Source organism: Prionailurus viverrinus, chromosome B4 (assembly GCF_022837055.1).
Source record: "Prionailurus viverrinus isolate Anna chromosome B4, UM_Priviv_1.0, whole genome shotgun sequence".
Classification (NCBI taxonomy): Eukaryota; Metazoa; Chordata; class Mammalia; order Carnivora; family Felidae; genus Prionailurus; species Prionailurus viverrinus.
Genome location: NC_062567.1, coordinates 71,837,121 through 71,852,874, shown reverse-complemented (window position 1 = coordinate 71,852,874; position 15,754 = coordinate 71,837,121). Strand labels below are relative to the sequence as shown.

General features: G+C 52.5%; 1 protein-coding gene across 6 annotated transcripts in view; it reads left to right on the top strand.

Annotated features, from left to right (window-relative positions):
• The window catches only part of VDR (vitamin D receptor), a 74,930-nt gene that overhangs the window by 19,252 nt on the left and 39,924 nt on the right, over positions 1-15,754 (top strand). The window lies entirely within an intron of this gene.

Genomic DNA, 15,754 nt, shown 5'->3' with positions numbered 1-15,754 from the left:
TCCCGTCCTTGTCGAAGTGCTGGAGAGGACTGAGGGTCCTTCTGGAACGGTATACAGACAGACCCGGAGGTAGTAAGACTGTACATTTCTCTCTGGCTTTTCTTTTGGGTGCTTCAGACCCTTGAGCAGAAATGGGAGCCCCAGAGTCCATTGCCCCCCACTCAGTGGCCTCTCTGGAGCCATATGAGACAAGCCCACAACCAGGCTGTGGTGCGGGGCTGACTCAAACTGCAAAATGCTGGGGATTCACAGACTGTACTCCGGCTGGGCCCCATGGCTTCAGTTTGGCTGGTCCCTCATTAGCCACGACTTGGACCCTTTCCAGGGTAAAGAATAAGAAAGGAGGGAAGAGAAAAAGGGTAAGAAAAGAGGAGGGTGAGATAAGGAAGGAGGGAAAGAGAGTTAGGAAGCTTTCCTGACCCCTCACAGCTCCTCAGTCAAGGCCATCACACTTCATTTGTATAAACATCGTGGAAGGCCTGGTGTAGTTTGGGGTGCCCTGGTTATTTGTATTTATGGTGTCTCCGTCTTCTCTCCCATCCCCCCTCAGAACTGATCTTTTTTGGGACTAAGTCCCAGAGGAAGTACCAAGAGGCCCTCCCGGACCCTCACCCTCCACTCTCAGACCAAATAGCCAGTGTCTAAAGCCAGTGTCTTCCACGCTTGACTTGGGGCTTGGGGGCCAGATCAGGCGGTCATCCAAGCAGGAGAGGGAGCGCCACTGTTCACTTCTTCACCCTGCATCCCCAGGAGGCGACAGCCATCCCGGCCGAGATCTGCTTCTGGAACCCCTGCTAGAAACCCCCTGTTGCCTTTGTCTAGCCGTTGGGTGCTGGTGGCTGGAGGGCCAGAGTCAGGAGCATCTGGAAGTCTGAATCAGGATGATGTTCCAGTTCGTTGCCGGACAGGAGGAGTTGTAGTGGTCCAGCTTTCCGTTTGGCCACGGCTGCAGGTCTGCTTTGGATGCAGGTGGAGGGAAGTAAGGAAATGACAAGTTTTGATTAAATGCCTCTTGTGCACCCAGCTTGGTGCTAGACCCTCTGAGGGATGACAGGAACAGAACCCCCCAAATCAGCCCTCTTCCTTGAGATGGTCTGAGCCCCAGGACGGGCAGCTGCTGTCGGTCCAGTTCTGAAAGGATCCAGGTGGGCAGAAGCTAGCCTGGCTATTGCTCTGGACCTCAGGGCCTCGCTTCCAGTCATGATTTTCTCTAATTCCCTCTTGACCCTCTCCTGTGTCAGTGCCCTCTTGGTGGGCCAGAGAGGGGGAGCGTATAATTCCCTGTCCAAACTGGGAAGCTTTGAGAGTGCAAAGGGGTGCTGTTAGTAGGTTCTGTCAGGACAATTGACATAAACCACAACTGTCTAGGGCCAACTGAAACATTTAGTCATTATGGTGAACAGCACTCTGAACCCATCTGAGGTTACACTGACGAGGGGAAGATGGGTGGGAATGGGTTTAATGAGGAAGACAAGGTGGGGAAGGTGCCTAATGACGAGGGGAGGATGGAAGTCGCTTAATTCTCAGGGCAGCCCCAACACCCCAGCTTGTTCCCTGGTATTATCACCCAATTCCAGTGTTTTCCCTGAGGGCAGCACTGCTCCCAGCCACCTTCTCCTAGAACCCAACCTACCACACTCGCTCGCTCGTGTGACTTCCCTTCACCCTTGACTTATGACTGGCCTCACCTTCGGCTTTCCTGCCCCACCCCTACCTCCGATGGGTACAGGAAGGCCTGCCAACTCCCCTTCCGCTGCCCCTGGGGGAATTGGGATTTATAATGGAGCCAAGACTTAGCCTCATGCTTCCTCTTCCCTCTTCCCCCATATCTGCAGCCTCTTCATTTTGTCTCTCCAGCTTCCCAGATCTCTGGGGGACACACCATACCACAGGGAAGTCCAGCTCTCAAGTGGGTAAACAACAAGAAGGGAAGGGTAGTCAAACCTTGCTCATGTGGATAAAGGGCACAGGTCACTTGCAGTCAGGTTCCGGGGAAATGGTGAGCAGGGTGGAGGGCAGAGCCAGAGAAAAACTGCTTAGCAGGAGAGGGAGTCAGTTCCCCTGGACACTGGAGTTTGACTGTCTCATCAGGTCTGAATATTGGGGAAATGGTCCAGGGCGGGGACAGGCTGTTCTTGCTCAACCCAAGCTATAGGCGTTGGTGGCAGCGACTGCATCGTGACGCTGTAACACGTAGAAAAGAAACTGCCCTCCTTCTGCGTCCGCGGTCCTCGTGGTCGAGATGCTCAGGGCGGGCTCCCTGGAGAGTCCGCAGAGGTCCAGCATGAGCGTGATCGGGGCGCCTGGTGTGGGGGTGGAGCCTCCTTAATGATGGTGTAGTGACTGTCTTACTCTGGCAGGAAGGAAGTTGTTCTCATCGCCAACAAATGAAAAGGGCAGGTGAAGACCTCTTGGGAAGTCCCACCCTTTGAAGTGACTTGTGGGGAGAGGGAAGGGGAGCGACTCCTTGGGCTGGCAGGGGGAGGAGAGGGGGTGGCCTGTCAGTAGATGGCAAAAGTGAGAGGCACTGGGGGAGTCTGAGTGTGTGTCATACGTTTGCAAACCTGCCCTGCAAGTCCTGTGCCAAGGGATAGACCAAGCAGTGTTTCCAGAACCAGGTGCCACACAAAGTCCCCATTCTGCACAGGGGAGAGTCCTGGTCCTGAGCAGGGTGTGGGCAGCTACACCAGCGGGCAAGTGGAGTTTGGGAAGGACCCAGAAGCCGGTTCCTGGGAAGCTGCTGCCTCTCACTGGCCTTCTGACCACAGGTTGAAGCTTTGAGGTGTTACGCAAGGTGTGACATTCCAGGCACTGTGGGGCACAAGGTGTGACATTCCAGGCACCGTGAGGCACCCGTGAGCCCCTAGGCTTTGCTGGTGACACATCCAGTGTGTGCCACCTGCTGGCACTGGAGTTGCAGCTCCAGGAACAGCTATTCACTGAGTGCTCAGCTCAGTTGCACCAGGTGCTGTGCTAGGTACGTTGCATGCAGGGCCTCCCAGATCTGCCACAACCTTGTGGGATAGGAACCACTGTTATGCTCCTTTCACAAATGGGAAACTGAGGCTTGGTGAGGTTGAGCCATGTGCCAAGGTGCCACAGCTGATGAATGGGACAGTCAGGACTCACACTTGGGTCTGTCTTAACTTCCATAGAACCCTACCACTTCTGCATTCATGGGAGCCCACAGGGCATTTAGCGCCATGCCTTGGGCATAATAGGCCTGCAGTAAATGTTTGTGAGCGGCAGGGTTAGATTTACTAACTGGTTTGAACAAGTTGACCTGGGAGCAAGCTTGGTTTGCCCAGAGGTTACTGTGGGGACAGTGGCCTCTCAGAAGGAGGCTCCCTCTGCCAGTACCCTCAGGCCTCAGTGCCTCTCCAGCACTACTGGGTACCTAACTTGGGTAAAAACAGCAGACAAGAACCTGAGAGAGAGAGAGAGAGAGAGAGAGAGAGAGAGAGAGAGACAGAGTTCTGTGCCAAGAGATTGCATGGGATCAGATAAGATTTGAACGGTCTAGAAGGTAAATGACAAATACTCTTTCAATGTCAAACAAGCCACTTCATTGATAACCTACTTTGGACTAAGGGCACCAAGGAAAGGCCATTGTCCCTTTGGCCAACTGGAGCTAAGCTCATCCTGTTTGCCCTTTCCCCTCCTAGCTACCCCTTAAGGAGCACTCGTGAGCCTAGCCTGCCTGGAAGGGGAGATGGACTCTAGCCACATCTGACAGCCTCTGCCAGGCAGTGTGATTCCCTTCTCTCCTTTCATCTTGACAGCTTCTCCTTGGAGGAAGCTACTATTACTCTCCCCAGCGTGGATATGGGAAACCAAGGTTTAAAGAGATGTCGCAACCTGCCATGCTGTAGAATTAACCCAGGACCACTGAGCTACACTGCTGCTAGTGCTGGGCTTGGCCACTCGAACCGCTCTCCGTGCCAGAGCCTGGAGACGGGGTTAGAAGGAAGAGAAAGTGCTCAGCCTACCCCTCAGCTGCGCCCCACCCCCCCACCCCGGGTTCCTTGGTATATCTCTGAAATGTTAGGTAGTGCTGTTGGAAGCTTTGCCAACAGCCTCGAAGAACAGGAAGAACGCAGGGTTGGAGTTAGACACGCCTGGGTTCAAATCCCAGCTTTGTCACTTTCTAGCTTGTGACCTTGGGCAGGTTTCTCAATCTCTCTGAATCTCAGTGTCCTTATCTGTTACGTGGGATAAGAATAACTCCCTTGTAGAGCCGTGTGAGGATTCCAGATGACCCAAGTCAAGTGTCTGGCGGGCAGTAAGCCTTCGAAAAGCGTGGGTCGTTCAGTAGATATGCATTGAGGACCTACGGTGTGACAGGCATTATTCAAGACGCTGGGAGCTTCACAGTGAAAAGTAAAGACTCTTGCAATTGTTCCCAAATTTGCTAGACCAGAAACTTCATCGTTGTGAGAGATCCCTTTAGAATCCAAGAATGGCTGTCTTCGCACCTGGCTGAACTCGGATTTGGTACATTTCTCTTCCAGCCATTTGTTAGCTGATGAGCTTGGAGAAGTTAGTTAGCTTCTCTGAGACTCAGGTTCTTCAATTCTTTTTATTTATTTACTTATTTTTTTGACTGTGAAATATATCATACGCACACGGGTATACCATATGCTTATGTATAGATTAAAGAATAATATAGCATATTCTGTACACATCACCCAAGTGCAGAATGGAACGTCTGCAGCGCCTTCAAAGCTCCCGTTCTTCTTCCCATTTGCATCTCCTTCCTTGTTCTCCACCCCACCCATATTTTGAATGTTAGTTAGTTATTTCCTTCCTTTTCGTCGTAAGTTATCGTCTACGTGCGTTTTACAAAACAATATATTGTTTACCTTCACATGTCTACAGAGCTTACCTATATGCATGTTCCCTGTGATGTGCGTCCTCCACCTTGTGTCATGCCTCTGAGACTCCCCCCCTGTGTCGACACACCCCGAGGTAGTTCGTTAGTTTTCACTCAGGGTGACGTCCACTGTAAGGATGTGCCACAATTTGTATGTCTTCCCTCTTGGTGATGGACATTTGGGTGGTTTCCAGTTTGGAGTTACCACGGTCATACTGCTGGTGGTAACTGTGCTGGCCTCCTGATGTGCGCGTAGGCAGTTCTCCAGGGCACATACCTGGGGCCAGGGCACCTGGGATTCTGTGTTTGGCATTGCTCCACAGCGCCCAACTCTTTTCCACAGTGGCTGTACTGAAAAGCATTCCTTTCGGCAGTGGCTAAAAGCTCCCCTTGTGCCCCATCCTTTTCAATACGTGACATAGCCTTTATTTCTAAAATGAAACGGTTGTCCGACTAGACGAGTTTCTAAAGTCGCTTTCAGCTCTCATAGTTGAATCATCCTCGGCCAGTTGTACGTGTACCCCTGTCTGACGTGTGGTACACGCACAGGTGGTCCTGTACAGGTGTCAGCCTGACTCTGTGAGCTCTGCTCAGGGTCTCCGGGTGCGGCTGAAGCCCTTCCTTGCAACCTTCCAGCAACAGTGAGGGAGGGATCCCGCGGCTCCAAGCCCATCCCGGTACTTGGCGTCTTGTTCAGTTCAACCAAGAGCCTAGTGTCAGTGCTGAGCACATACTAGGTGACCAGTTAGTACCCACTGGATTGCATTTTTGCTAAGGGTATTGAGACGGTATCTTTTCCTTGGGTATCAATTTTGAGAACAGGACGTGGAAGTATCAGAACTTTGTGTTTATTAGCTAATCAGAGTTCAGGGTGCTGGGGGCAGTGATGGGATTTACATCTGTCCAGGGCTTTTTGGTCATCTGAAAGCTCCAGGTGAAGTAAACTGAAGACTAATTGTTCAGAGTCTGGCCTTGATCTCTGACCCACTGACTTGTCCAATCTGAGAAGCAGAGGGTGCTAGAGGGTCGCGGTGGAGAGAACAGAGGAGGCGCCTTGGGGAAAGGAGCAGCATGCCCACAGAGAATCCCTTCCTCTTCCAAGGTTGAACACTCTGCCTGGGGGTGCTGGGTTGAGTAGGTGTTAGGTAGACCCAGTGTCCTGGCGGCCACATAAACAGCCAGCTGCCCACTCACCAAGCCGCCCACAAAAGAATGTGGCTTGCTGGGCAGTTGCATGGGACACCTGAGGCCGCAATCCTGTAATTACCCAGCCAGTCTGTGCCTGTCAGCTCCAGGGGCAGGTGAGTGCCTCTGCCCTGGGCCTCATCTTGGTCACTAGACCCATGCTGGGCTCGGTGGTAGGGCCCCACCCATTCTTCAATCACCTCCCACCCCAACTCTGCCCCAGTGTCTCTCTGTACACCAACCTTTGACCTTTGTGAGGCTGACATAATCATATATCATATAAAAGCTGACAATCGTAATAAACCAATGGCTATTCTAACTTATACGTTCCAGGCACCGTGTTAATTTTTTTTCATGCATTTTCTCACCCAGGCCCCTCAATAATGCTATGAGGTAGGCAATACTGTTATTCCCATTTCACAGAAGAGGAAATTGATGTTGAAGGAAGTTAAGAGGTTCAACTTCTTGCCCAAAGTCATTGAGCTCCTAAGTCAGAACCAGAACTTAAATTCGGATCTGTTGTAGCCTGGGCCGTCTGCCCCTGCCTCACCTGCCCACGACCTGTCCTGCACAGTTGTTCGGCTCTGTTCTCTGCCCTCCTCTTCCTGTCTGAGGAGGGCTGGAAAAGAGGCAGTAGGTGGTGCCAGCCGAGGGTGAATGGGACGGTTCCAGGCTGGCCAGGATGATGCTGGAAAACACCTTCGGGGCAGAGTTCTTTGTTCCAAACAGCTCTCAATTTCCGGACTTCTGCCAGGGGTGGGAAGGTACCTCTGCCCAGCCTATTTGGCAAGCACACCGACATCTTGGGTGCCATGATGTGAAGAAGTGGGGGGTGGCAGCCTCAGGTAAAATTCCACTGTAATGAACTCCATCTGAGATCCGAATGGCTCCGTTGAGATGAAATTATGTTAGTTAACCAGTGTGCAGTGGAGGAACTCAGGTGTGGAACCTGAGAAACTAGAGGGGGAAGTGGGGCTAATTTACCAGTAAGTGTCTTTTAGTAAAGCTCTGGAACGTTTTGGAACCTAGGAGGAGAAGGAGAGTCAGAATCACCCCTGGTTCCTCCTTCAGTGCCAAGCTCCCGGATGGTTGGGGCAGGGCCCGGAGGGGAGAGCTTTGTGTTTGACTCCACCTGACAGGGCTGTGCCTGTCTGTTCAATTGTCCATGTACCCGCTGGGTTGCGAGGCCCTGAGAACAGGGCTGGGTCCTATATCTGAAGTGTCCTTACTCCACGCAATACTTAACTCATCACAGATATGCTCAATGGCTGTTGATTGAATGGAAATGTGTTTGTAGGTAGACCGGGACCCCTGAGCTATGTAAAGAGAGTTGAGGTGCCTGGGTGGCTCAGTCGGTTAAGCATCTGACTTCGGCTCAGGTCGTGATCTCATGGTTCGTGAGTTCGAGCCCCGCGTCGGGCTCTGTGCTGACCACTCAGTGCCTGGAGCCTGCTTGGGATTCTTGTATTTCCCTCTCTCTCCGCCCCTCCCCCACTCGCACTGTCTCTCTCTGTCTCTCTCTCCTCAAAAATAAACAAACGCTAAAAAAAATTCTCTTTTGAAGAGAGCTGAAGGGCAGGAGCTTTGTGTGACTAAAACGTTATAAAAAGCTGGGCTGCAACTCAGAGGACTTCTCTCCCATTACTGAAGCCAATCCTGCAGAATAACAAGCACTAACATTGCCTGAGCAGGTACCCTGTGCCGGGCGCGGTGCTGAGCCCTTGACCTGCATTATCTCATTTGACCCTCACAGACAAATGAGGTAGGTTTTGTCGTTTTGTTCTCATTTTGCAGGCAAGGGAACGGAAGCTTAGAGAGCTGCGGACACAGCGGGCAGGAGGTGTGTGGGGAGGCAGGGTTTGCTGTTGCTCAGGCTGCCTCCAGACCCTCTTCTCTTACCTGTGTCTCCCTGCACGCAGAGCTCGGCTGTCGCTGAGGGCTGGGTGCCGGGTGGGGGGGTAGGGCCAGGTGATGAGTGAGGCTGGAGGGCTGCAGACCCTGGTGGGGTGCAAGGGCGGGGGGGGGGGAGTGGCACAGCCTGGTCTGGAGGGTTAGCTCCACCTGAGGCCCGCAGGGTTGCCCTGGGAACTGCAGCCCGGTGTGGCCACGTTAGCCCTTTTTTTTTTTTTTTTTTTTTTACCAGGAAGCTGGACATCCAGAGTTTTTCCAAAAGTGAAATCTCTCCAGTTTTCAAAAACACTGACCACTAACTAAAAAATTTACGACGACCTGGTGGTGATGGTGGGCGGTGGCAGAGTGAACACAGTCATGGCTAGGTTTAGCCTGCAGCCCTGCCCCCCGCCCCCCACCGGCCCCGGATGTCTTCAGGTAGTTTCTTTCTTTGAACACGGACCGTTAGAGTGGGACCGGTAAGGCCCTTGCTGATGTAGAATTTCTCACGAAAGGCATGATCACCCTCCATGGGTCCCCTTCCTAGCACGTGATAATACTGTATCATGCAGACCGTCTCTTTCTGGAGACTTATAATGAAATCAGCCTAAAGATATTCCATGAGTGAATCCCCTCCCTCCCCCACTCCCCTGCCCGCCCCCCCCCCCCAACTCTATATTCCCAGTTAGGTGTTTTTCCAGAGGTGTTAGCAGGAAAGTTCTGTGTAGAGAAATAAAAAAGAAACTAACGGTTAAGCAAAGGGTCTCTAGGGAAACAAAAAATAGAAAGAATAGTGGATGGGGAGCCTGGGTGCCTCAGGTCATGATCTCATGTGAGTTCGAGCCCTGTGTCAGAGCCTGAAGCCTGCTTCGGATTCTGTGTCTCCCTCTTTCTCTCTGCCCTCCCCCGCTTGTGCTGTATCGCTCTCTCAAAAATAAACATTAAAAAATTTTTTTTAAGAAAAGAAAGCATAGGGGCGCCTGGGTGGCGCAGTCGGTTAAGCGTCCGACTTCAGCCAGGTCACGATCTCGCGGTCTGGGAGTTCGAGCCCCGCGTCGGGCTCTGGGCTGATGGCTCGGAGCCTGGAGCCTGTTTCCGATTCTGTGTCTCCCTCTCTCTCTGCCCCTCCCCCGTTCATGCTCTGTCTCTCTCTGTCCCAAAAATAAATAAACGTTGAAAAAAAAAATAAAAATAAAAAAATAAAAATAAATAAAATTTTATTTGGAATGTGGGGGTAGGGGTTGGTAGGCAATGAATGACGAGCCCACCTATGCTGCACTTTGGGGTCTCCCAGACTGTGAGGGCCTCATGGTGCCGTGAGGGTCGTGCTCCCTGTACTATTGCAAAGTGTGTGTTCACCGCCTTGAACTTTCCTGCCTGAATTTCCTCCTCTTCTTAAAACCTGGGGCAATAATGGTCAACCAGTAACAGCTTTATGGAGTATCACGATTTTATAAAACACTTTAAATATTTTGTCTCAGATAAATATCGTGAGGTGTTTATGCTGTGAGATAGACAAATGGGTGTAGAATCCCCCTTCTGAGGCTTGGTAAAGTGGCGCTGTTTTCTCTCCCTTCTTCCTTCCGTTCCACAAGAGAGGAGTAGCCATGGAGCACTGCGGCCCAGGGTGCAGGCAGCACAAGGTCCCCACAGGCCTCCTCATCCCCGCTGTCCTCACTCCTCACCCGGGGTTGACAGGTGGGGGAAGGTGCCGCAGCCCCTGATGAAGGTCCCCCTTCCCTGAAAACCCCACACCAGGGGGACTATGGAGCGGGCATGGGGATGACCCCAAACCCGTGGATGGCCCGTGGCCAGCTTCCTCCCCACGCCTGCCTCCCCTGCCTGCCACCTCAAGCCATTGTTCCCAAAGCTGGGCAGAAAATAGCTCACTCCAGGGAATTATTTTTGTCTCTGTTAAACTTCAATCCTGAGCTCCCGCAGAGCCTGGCTGCAGAGTTGGTTTTGAGGTCAGGGGGAGCTCTGGCAAAAGTAAGGTGTAGGGGGTGGGTAAAGGGAGGCGGTGGGAGGAGGGGGCCATGATGGGCCACAGGCCCCTGGACTCTTGCCCTTCCGTGCTGCCCACGGGCTGCCTGACAGAGTGGAGCCTGCCCAGCCAGCTGGAGTGAGGTCTCCTTCCCACCTCCTTTGAGCTGGTCCCTCAAGTGCCTTCTCCAGGGATGTTTGCTGCCGCGGGAAAGAGCGCTGAGTGAAGGAGCTGTGACTCTGTTACTCCGAGCAGAGGCCCAGGTGGGCAGCAGGCCCGGCCCCAGGGCAGCGGGGGGGCCGCACACGGCTGACTGTTGAGGAGGGAAAGAGGTGGTTCCTCTTGAGACCCCGGGGTAGCCCCTGCGTGCCCTGCGACACCACCGAAAGGGGCTCTGTGTGGCAAATCTGCTCCCTCTTTGCCCCTGGGTATCAGAGGAAAACAAGGAAGAGGAAGATGGCCAGTGGATAGGGCTGGGGGAGGGGACTATAGTTTAGAGAGGGTTCACGGGTGAGGACAAAGGCAGCTATTTCCTACCACTTGGTGGCTCTGGGGAAGAAGCCTCCCGACAGACTCGGACGTTTGGGCCTGAAACCTCAAAACAAGGTCATCTTCAGTTATAGCTCTGAGGGGAAGGCCCGGCAAGTGTTGTTGCCAGCAGTGAGCATGGACATTCCGACTCAGGGTACGGGCTGGTGTGTGCCCACACAGGTCGGGGACTTTCCACAGGTGTCCGTGGTGCAAGCTGTTTGTGAACATTGTGTGTCTGTGGCTGATGCCCTTCCTTACAGCGATTCCTGGCAACAAGGAAGTGACCTCGTTGACCGGGAGAGAGCAGTGAGCCACGTGGAACAGTGGAGGCAGGTTCGGGGATTGGGCGGCTGTGTGTAACTCAGCAGTCCCCTTGCCGAGCAACCGTATCCGGCCACCCTGGACAGACTGATGCGTTAAAGAAGGATTGAGCCGGTGACATGCAGCTGAGTGGGTCACCAACTTCCGTCTGCCCTTGTTGAGCCTTTCGTTCTTTCTTTGGTTTTCTCTCAGAACACTTATTTTCCTGGCCGGCCGGGCTGAGTTTTCCAGAACTGTCTCCTTTGTCTCTGCCTTTCAGCTCAGTTATGCTGGTCCTACCTGCCCCCTGCTCCCCGGGGTAAAGGAGCTCCCCTGCAGGGTGGTGGCCCTGGGTGTGCACCAGCTGGGACCTCAACTGTCTAAAGAAGAGGCCCACTGCTTTGCTGACCTTGGGGCGCTTTCTCAATAAATCAAGGGGACAGATCCCTACTTTTACTTTCCGTATAAGGCTGGAGCTCAGTTCAGGTCAGAATGGGAATCCGATTGGACTCTGAAAGTCTTCAGTTCAAATATCATTACAATAATTAAAAATTCCTGGTATTCAAGTCTCAACGGGTAGAAGAAGTACTCAGTGGAGGAAAGAATGGAATCCACTTTCTATTACAATGAGTGTGGTCAGTTGGTTCATCTCTTCCTGGTGCTCTCTCTCTTTCTAGCCATGCAGAACCAGTTTTCCTGCCTCCAGCCCTCTCTTTCCCTTTTGTCTCTTGGCCTTTGCACACGTGCTGTCTGCCCGAAACCCTCATTACCCTTCTTACCACTGCCGTGTTGAACTGTGATCCTCCCTGTCTCTGTTAGCGGGCTAAGAAGTGACCTCCTCCAAAGAGCCTTCTTTACCCTATGGGCACAAAGCCAGGAGCTCTCCTGCACACTCTGGTCACGTGTGCTTACCTATATCGTAGGATGGATCCTACCTGTCTGCCCCCCTCAGTGGACTGGGAGTTTCAAGAGGGCAGGGTCTGTGTGTGGCTCTCCATTGTGTCTCTGACTTCCAGGACAGGGCTTGCCATGGTCTCAGTGCTTAAAACCAACCAGGGGTCACCGTCAAAAGTAAGGCATCGAAGGCCAGAACCAATGCCCACCACAGTGTGAGGCCAAGAAAGAATGTTACAGCTCCCTGGCCATCCGATGGAGTCCCCAGAAAGAAATCTACACAGAAGGATAGCTGGAACTCTGACGAAACAGAAGCTCTGGAAAAGACCGTTAGGGGGAAACCATTCTAATCAGAAACTGAGGAGCAGCTGGTGTCCCCTTGGGACTGCCCCTCTAAAGTGAATCGGAACCTATTTGGTCTAGGCCCGGAAAAGCTTCCTGAATACATGAGGAGTGTCCACCCCTTAGCTAATAATCTAGAAGATAGAGAGGATGCCTTTGAGTAGATCAGTACCTTTGGAACTGGAGCCGTCCTATGTATCTCAGAAGACCCAGGATCCTTCACTGGTTCTGACACAGGCCTAACAGTCTAATAGTGTAAGTGAAAGGTCTTCCTGGGCCCCTGAGGGCCAGAGGCAAACAGGAGTCCAGGCCCCCTGAGCCAGAGCCAGCCCAGTGTCTGGGTTAGGGGCCACGGTGGGCCTCCCTATTGCCAGGGCGGCTACAGCCCTCACTGCTGCCTCTGGGATCCAGCCTTTGGCTCTCCACCTCAGCCTTCCCTGCGTTCTGCACTTTCGGTGGTAGGCAAGAGCAGCTGAGGAAGTACCACTGCCCTGATGACACACAGGCAGCCTCATGGGGCCGCTGAGCCTCAGGTCCCACTAGGGGAGAACAGATATGTGATGGATGCATGACAAGCCCCGGGTGACAGAAGAAGTAGGAGACAGATGGCATTGGGGGACAGAGGGAAAGGAAGGGAAAGGCAATGGGCACAAGGGCTTGGTACTCAGTGGCACCTCGGGAGCCACGGGTCTTATCCTTCTTGCAGAGGAAAAGTCCAGATGTGTAGCTCAGCTTCTCTGCATATAGGGGAGAGATTAGCCATTGGCCGTGGCTTCCAAAAATCTGGCTGGGGAAAATTTCCCCACCCTGAGAAGCCAGATTTTTGGAAGCCACAGCCAATGGGTGGGGTGGTCAGTTTTTTCCCAGTTCAGTGGAAATGTGGCTTTCTGGGCAACATTTGTTTGGAGTAGCATGTTTGGGGCTGAGAGCAGGCCTGCTGCCCTCCATGGACCCTCTGTGGGGCCTGAAAGTCTCCTGATTTCCCAGGCTCTGGTCTTGTACTGACAGCAGTTACAGCTTTAGTAGTGAGCTCCAGCTGACATCCAACCACACTGTGCCAGGGACCGTGCTGAGTGCTAGACAGAGATGTTGGTCCTGTAACAGCCCTGTGACCCGGGCGCTCTCTCATGTCCGCATTTGTAGAGGAGGATGCAGGAGTGGGCTTTGGGGGACGCTGGACGGTAGTCACATTGCCAAGCGCATCAGGCTGGCCAGGGCGGTTGTGGAGGTAAGCGAGGGATCTGACGCCCAGGATTCTGAGTATCTCAGTGCCGGCAGGACCTGGCCCTTTGGGTACTGACACAGTGCAGAAAGAGTGTGAGTGACACAAAGACTGCATTGGTCCCAGAGGAAAATGAAGAGAAGAAGGTTGGCCGGGATGGACGGGTTTGGGGGCGGGCGGTGGGCTCAAAGCTATCTGTCTGGGCAGGGGCAGACTCAGGTCTATGTGGACCTGGGCCGGGGACCCAGCAGTAAGAAAGATGCTTAGTCTGGGTAGAGGGCCACAGAGACGCTAGAACTGGGCTTGGGAATCTCTTGGGAGAAAGAAGCAGCTTTCTCCTGATGTCCCCAAGGCCATTGTTGTTGTTTTAAATCCCATTTAGCCATCGCCTACATTAGCAATAGTAGGAGTTGAGGTCTCCCCAGAGGAGGGCTAGAACCACTTCCCCTGTATTCTTGGTGTTCTCCATTTGGGCTGCTCCAATTTCTATTCTTTGGTTTCCAAGTAATTGGACCAAGAGCCTCCTTGTCCCATCAACCTTGACCTGGAGCACATATCCCAGGGAAGTACCCCCATCCTAGTGTCCAGGAGAGGCTCCCAGAATAGTGAGAGAGCACACCAGGCACATCCCACTTCTAAGATCTCCCCTTACCTCTCTGGGTCTGGGTCCATTTCTTCAGGCCGTGGAGGCCAGAGCCAGGAGCTAGAGCTGGTTGGGTTACCCTCACTCTGTTCCTCTGTGTTGCTTGTCTGGGATGACATCGGTGCTGGGTGGTCCCACTGCAGTGCGCTTCAGGGCCTCCCCCATGGCTTCCCACAACTCCCCTCCTCCAGAGATGACATTTATGCCTCCTCCCATGGCCCATTTCTCTCCCACACCACTCTGACCCCTGGAAGCTGCTTGGGCTGGTGATGAGAGGTCTTGGGACTTGCCCAGGGTGGAGGCGGAAAAACACTCTCTTTCCTTTGTACTTTTGGGACAAGCCGCTCCCCCTCTGATGGCCCCAGTTTCTTTGCTCTAAAACCAGAGAGATTGGACTGCAGATTATGAATGGGCAGCTCCCTACGCTTCAGCAGACACTGTCACTGCCCACACTTTCCAGCAGTGACAGGGCCTGGCCTGCTTGTTACCTGGAGAACCGTAATCAACCCAGAAATCTTGTTGACAAAGCTAAGGGCAGAGTTTCCATTGGAAAAAAATCAGCTTGCAGGAATAATTGTTGTCGATAAGAAGTGGAAATATATCTCAGCAAGCTATGTATCTCCAGCCCCACTGTCTGGGGCCCTGTGTGTTCCTGCCTCTGGGTTCTGCTCAGCTCCTAGAAGCTGCCAGCACTCCCAAGAATAACAGGACAGTCAGCCAAGAAAGAGTCTCAGTGGATGGCTGATAGAATGGGAGCTGATAGCATGGTTTCTAAGGAGTGACCCACTAACCCTTGGCATTGCGTGGGATGTCTGTCCATGACCTTTATCAGGTTCTCAAAGGTGATATATATATTCCCCAAAGGTCTGATTTAGAAGCACTTTCAGGATAAACTCCTTCCTGCCACTGTTGAGTCATCAGTCACTTAGATAGTTAGATAGTTAGGGACACATTGCCTGTGTTCTTAGTGCTGTAGTGCTGGGGGCCAGCCTCCCCTGGAGATGGCTGAGCCAAAGACAGAAGAGGGCAGGCAGGCTTGGGGGAGTGTATTCAGCTACTCACACTCTCCCACAGAGCCCTTTTCTTGGACTGGAAACTCTTCTCTCCAGGTGAAGGCCATGGAGGCAGACGCTGCACTCACCCCCTTATTTACTGCCCTTGTGGGAATCACGATCATACCCGGGAAGTTTATGAGGTCTAAGCCAAAATTAAATGCAGCCCCCGTTATCTTTTCTGCTTTTCCCTTGCAGTCTCACTCACATCATTAACATCATAGATTTTTCTACTTTCTACAACAGTTTTCTAGCAGATGAGGAATGGGCCCTTTTCTAATTTGCACGATGGCGCCATGTGGTGGTCTGGCCAAGCCTTCCTCCAGAGACGCTGTGGGAATCGCTTAGTAGCTTCATTCTATGTCCCTCTTAGATGTCCAGCCATCTTAGATGGCTGTAAAGAGTTTGTCTAGGACCCGTGATTGAAAGCTACAGGGGCTCTTTCATCTTGCAGAGTGAAGAACTTTCTAAGCATACAATCATCCAAGGAAAGTAGATTGCCATGGGAGATAGTGCTCCGTTAGGAAAAATATTCACGTACAGGTTAGAATATTATAGAGGGGATTTAAGATGGTTGGACTAGGTAGAGTTTCCTTCCAATCCTGAGATGTCTGAGGTGACTGACTAGCTAGTGGGTTTTACTTTGGACATTACAGTCTGCAGAAAATAATCCAACCATTCTCATCCATATTTAAAATATGTGTGTGTGTGGAGGGGCTGGGGAGACAATGAGGCAAGGAATATTTAGGCAAGTTCTATTTATATAATATGCTTTCCTCTCCCCCTTCCCTCTTTTTCACTCTGTTCCTCCTCAGCTGCTTCTGGGAGGTAATGCTGA